We start from the raw sequence: 5,305 nt of genomic DNA, 5'->3' as shown, positions 1-5,305 counted from the left end.
AGAAATAGAAACAGCTGGTCTCAAAGACTCCTGAAAGGAGAAAAGCGGCTTTTGTTCCCTGTTTCCCTCTGTGCTCCCAGGTTTAAATGAAAGCGGCTGATTGATTGATCAGCAGTGTCTCTTTAAAAGGACAGCAAACAAGGTACTTTTGAGCCCCTACCTGGGTGTGTCTCTACTGGCCTGACAGCGAATGAAAAATGCAATTCTATTTATTTCATTGCTTTTTGAATCTGACTAGGGATTTGGTTTTGTTCTAGTAAATTGCTACTTGCAAGAGCCTCGGGTGCCAATGCAGTTCCTGGAAATGAGGGATAAGATTGCGCGCAGAGGACTCAAAAATAACTGGGCACCCCGATGAGGGATTTGTGTGTTGGTGAGAAAGAAAATTGTTCTAATCTGGAATGCAGCTCCAGGCCCCGGGCTGAGAAGTGAGATCCAAGACTCGGAACTCCACCTGGGGGCAGGAGCTGGGCAACAGAGCCAACTGGGGTTCTAGTACACTTGCCATGGAAGGACCGCTGTGTTGGGGTGCTCCAGAGAATCCCACATTCCGCTGTTAAAGAGCTAAGGGCCTTGATGTTCAAGTCACCATGCTTCCCATCACCCTGGTGACATTTCTCTAATTGGCCCTCCAGGAGATTGTGCAAATTGTTGCGTATCTTGCTAAAATCAAGAGACACTGATGCACACCACGGAAAGGGCCCTGAAGCAGAGATGGAAACACCAAGTTGCAGTCTACACCTTGTCCCTGGGCTGTGCAAGCCTGGGCCGATCCCATCTCCTCTCTTAGTGTCCTCATCTATAAATTAAAGGTGTTAGACTCCCAGACTTACTTCCCAGGACTCTTATGAGAGGGGCAGGGGAGAAATCAAAGTACAGGGAGGGGCCACCCAACTGGGAAGTGTTGTCCAACTGTGAGATCATTTTCCATATTTTCATACTAGAATGGGCTACTGATTCTCCCAGGGAAATTCTTCAGTGTGATTTCTTTCCCATGAAACCACCCTAGCTTCCAGGCTTGACTCTTTTCCTTTTTTTCCTTATAATTCAGCTATTTAGTTACAGGTCATCATCCAGTTCCTGCCATCCATAACCTGCCATCTTTAATCTACATCCCCCTTAGATTCCCACTTAGGACTGTGAGATTTCAGGGCAGGAAGAGGCCCTACAGGTGAGGCCGTGGGGACTCCTGATGGGTCCCTAGAAGCACCACTTACACAGAATCATTCCTGCCAGCCCCTAGTGACAGCTACCCTGGGTCTCACAGCCCTGCCTTTAGGAGTTAAGGGGATCCCAGGTACCGACTTAAACCAAGCTCAGAGAAGTCAGGCAACCCCAATGGGGTGATCCTCTGGACACACTGTGGTGGGTGTGTGGGTGAGGGTGTGGGCATGGGTGTGGACCATAAGGGAGCCATCAAGAGCCCCACTTGGACCAATTTCAGGAAGGTAGAGGAGAGAGAGAGACCTTGTGTGTAAGGTGAGTGGCCAAGTCCAGCAGTGTCTGGATGTCTGGCAAGGACCTCACACAGGTGTTCGCCAGAAGCTGCAGAGGACCTTCCAAGGAAGACAACCTGACATTCAGGAAGGGATGCAGCATTCATGAGCTGGGGTATCGCCAGGTAGCCAGGATCTGAAGCCCTTCTTCATCACCCCACATGTGTCACAGGCATCTTAGAGATGTACCCTCAGCCCAGGCTCTTTGTTCAGACCACCTCGCCTCCTCTTTACCCAGCCAAGCTTTCCCAAAGCCTCAGGGGGAAGACTCTCTCCTCTGGATCCCCAGACCCAGGCTTCTCCCCAGGGCAGCCTTCCAGGGACTATGGGGCTTGGGGTGGGCCTGCTCTAGCTGATGGTGCTTGAACTGCCCTCCACCTGGCAGAAGACTCACCTATGACTTGATCAGTTCAGTTCAGTCACTCAATCGTGTCTGACTCTTTGTGACCCCATGGACTGCAGCATGCCAGGCTTCCCTGTCCATCACCAACTCCCAGAGCTTGCTCAAACTCATGTCCACCAAGTTGGTGATACCATCCAGCCATCTCATCCTCTATCGTCCTCTTCTCCTCCTGCCTTCAATCTTTCCCAGCATCGGGGGCTTTTCAATGAGTCAGTTTTTGCATCAGGTGGCCAAAGTATCGCAGCTTCAAAGTATTGACTTAATCAAGGTGTCTTAAAGGGTGGAGACTCCTCTGTTATGGGGGCAGCCCACAGCACACCAGCCCAGCAGACAGATGTCCTGGGAATAAGCAGACTGCTAGTTTGCACAGCTCTGTCCTCTCATTCCAAACAGCATCCCAGAAGCTTCCCTGAACTATGGTAAGTGGGGAAATTCTCCTGGAGAGAATGTGGGTGGCATTTATGAGCCCTGCTGCTGGATCAGGCTGCCTGGATTCACATCCCAGCACCACCAACTACTGGTTGCCGAAAACTGGGAAAGCTGGGGCTTCCCTGGTGGCTCAGTGGTGGAGAGTCCACCTGACCATGCAGGAGGCTCAGTTTCGATCCCTGGTCCGGGTGGATTCACTTGCCATGGAATAGCTGGGCCCATGCACCACAACTATTGAGCCTGTGCTCTGGAGCCTGAGAGCTGCAACTACTGAAGCCCGTGTACCCTAGAGCCCGTTCTCCACAACCAGAGACGCCACTGCCATGAAAAGACCGAACACCACAACCAGAGAGTAGCCCTCGCTTGTCCCAGCCTCACTGGAGCCGTGTCCCTGCTCACTGGAAAAAGCCTGTGAGCAGCAACAAAGAACCAGCTTAACCATAAATAAACAAAAAAAAATTTTTAATATTGGGAAAACTAGTTTCTCTGTGCCTCCATTTCTTTTTCCATAAATGGGAATCATAACAGGACTGGGGTTATTGTGAAGATTAAACTGAGTCAATAACTGTAATGGGCTTAGAATAGTGCCTGGCCCAGGGAGGGCCTCTGTGTGCCCTGCAGTAATACAGCTGTCTGAGGGACACCTTGGGGTACAATTCGGTGCGCCTGTCTTGTACTAGGCCAGCCTTGACTCCATCCAGACTACGTGTCCTAAGTTATGTGGGTGCTGCAGGCGGCACTGTACTCAGCCCAGCCGTGCTTCCTGCTCCCAGAAAGCGCCCAGACCAAGACAGGCAAAACTGCCTGCTCTCCTATTCATCTGCGGAATCGGCCTGAGCATGCATCATTGTTTGTTTTGCAGTCAAGCAGAGTCAGAGAAGAGAATACACATATATTTATTCTGAAATAGGAACAGACTTCATTGAAGAGTCCACCAGAGCCAGTAAAAAAGAACGATGTGTTTGGTATTTGGAAGAAGAGAAGAAAGGAAGCCGGAGATTAAGTGTGGCGAGAGGCGTTTTAATGTTCCTGGTAACTGATTTATAAATTCCGTGGAAGGCTCTGCACATTTGATTCTTTGCCGTGCATATGGCCTCTCCATTTTTCCATTTTATAGTCTTGGCGGGAAATGGCCTTTTTCAGAGCCGACACTTAAAACACTTAGCTGGGCCCCGAGGCAGCCTGGGAGGAGACAGATGGGAATAGTCTGGGGTCGGCCCCTCAGGGAGAGTCATGTGGGGGTGCCACCCTCTCTCCCCTTCACCTCCTCAGCTATGACACCCACATACACACATTTGAGAGTCTGAAAATTTCTCCCCCGGAACAACAGTCCTTGGCTTCTGGGGGATGCCTGGATAATCAAACTATGGTCTCCCCTTTGGGGGATACAGTCTTTCAAGCTTTGTTTCAATTCCTGTGTAAATCAGGATAAACCCAAGCAAATGACAAATTTTGGAGAGCTTTTAAATGTATTTCTTTCTCTTGATGTTTTGGTCTTAGTGATGGCAAATGAGTCACTTTACATAATCCTTTCCTGTAAGCTGTGCTTCTCTAAGAATCTTTTTCACTGAATGAAGTGTAGGCGTTAAACTTTGAGGTTGAGCAGACCAGGTTATGATGCTTACGAACAGGTGTGAACTTCTCTGAGACTCAGCTTTCTCATCTGTAAAATGGGCATAAAATTAACACCTGCCTCAGAAAGTGATTATTCGATAACCTCTGAGAAGAAGGCAAGGTCAGCTCCCCACGGCTGTAGCTAATCATAGCTAAACTGGCTGAGGCCAGGCAAGGCCCCTCACCCCCAACTCTTGGTCAAGACCCAGACCTCAGATATGCACCTCTGCATTGTTCAGGGTCAGGACAGCAAGCTTCCCTGGAGCCACTTGTCACTGATGGAAACTGAGTCCATGGCTGTCTCTAGTCTGATCTTGAAGAGGCCTGCTTCTCCCACCTGACTGCTGGCTGGACACAGAGATATCTGTGTCCAAAAGACCCAAGCTCTTAATAAAAACAAAAACAGATAAAATAAAAATAAGAAGAACCAGTCTCAGCATTTCAGCTTAACTCACTCCTACATTTTTCTCCTCTCTCTCATCTTTTCCCACTCTTGTTCTCACTCAAAAAGGGTCAGTGTTGTGATAATCGAATCAGATAATGGCTGTACAGGGGCTTTGTCATCTGTAAAGAACTTTACAAATATTCTCACATATGGAGGGGACCCTAGGGAGCTAGGCATGCAAGGGGAACCCTGGCTCCCTCCCAGCCAGCATGGCAAAGCCCTCAACTACTCTCTACATGGTAGTCTGTGGCCCCATCATGTTTGAAAAGAAGACTCAGGCCGGGGAGGTTGGAGCAAAATCCCAGTTACTACTGGGATTTGGCTGGTCAGCTGGGGTCACCTTGTCATTTCAGACTTGAAGAAAATTGGCCCCAACACAGAATCCCTGAGTTCTCAGGGCTCAGGCTTTAGCCTTAAGTATAATAGCATCTTTTCGCATTCCAACAGGATACCCCATGACTGTCTACAAAACTCTCTGGATTTGAAGAGGGGGATTAAATCAAGGGATGTGAGCAACCCAAGAAATAATGTGGAAAGACAATATTAGAACATCTGTACTTTTATATAAAAATAAGAAATTAAACTATGTTAAAATATTATACTAATGTTCAAGTACAGTTGACCCTTGAACAACATGAGTTTGAACTGCCTGGGTCCACTTATATCTAGATTTGTTTTTCATTAGTAAGTACTATTGAGCCAAAAATGCAGAACCGTAGATGTAGAGGGCTGATGATAACGTTATACTCAAATTTTTGACTTTGAGAAGGGTTGGTGCCCCTCAAAGATCAACTGTGACATTCACACTAATATTTAATCTGCAGACTGGTAGTAGTACAACTTATAAAGAAATAGGCCTATATTGAAAGTAGATGCTAAAATGTTCTTTCCTAAGAGGGGTATACAATCAAAATGCTT

The 5,305-nt window shown here is 47.9% G+C and overlaps 1 long non-coding RNA gene across 1 annotated transcript; it reads left to right on the top strand.

Moving 5' to 3' along the window:
* The first annotated feature begins 2,191 nt into the window (after nucleotides 1–2,191).
* On the top strand, nucleotides 2,192–4,905 carry LOC123332664. The gene is made up of 3 exons (XR_006549606.2): nucleotides 2,192–2,318; nucleotides 3,191–3,360; nucleotides 4,182–4,905. It is a non-coding gene; the product is annotated as an uncharacterized LOC123332664 (long non-coding RNA).
* Nucleotides 4,906–5,305: the final 400 nt, after the last annotated feature.

Source organism: Bubalus bubalis, chromosome 3 (assembly GCF_019923935.1).
Source record: "Bubalus bubalis isolate 160015118507 breed Murrah chromosome 3, NDDB_SH_1, whole genome shotgun sequence".
Taxonomy (NCBI): Eukaryota; Metazoa; Chordata; class Mammalia; order Artiodactyla; family Bovidae; genus Bubalus; species Bubalus bubalis.
The sequence above is the reverse complement of the archived record's forward strand: the minus strand, read 5'-3'. Positions and strand labels throughout refer to the sequence as shown.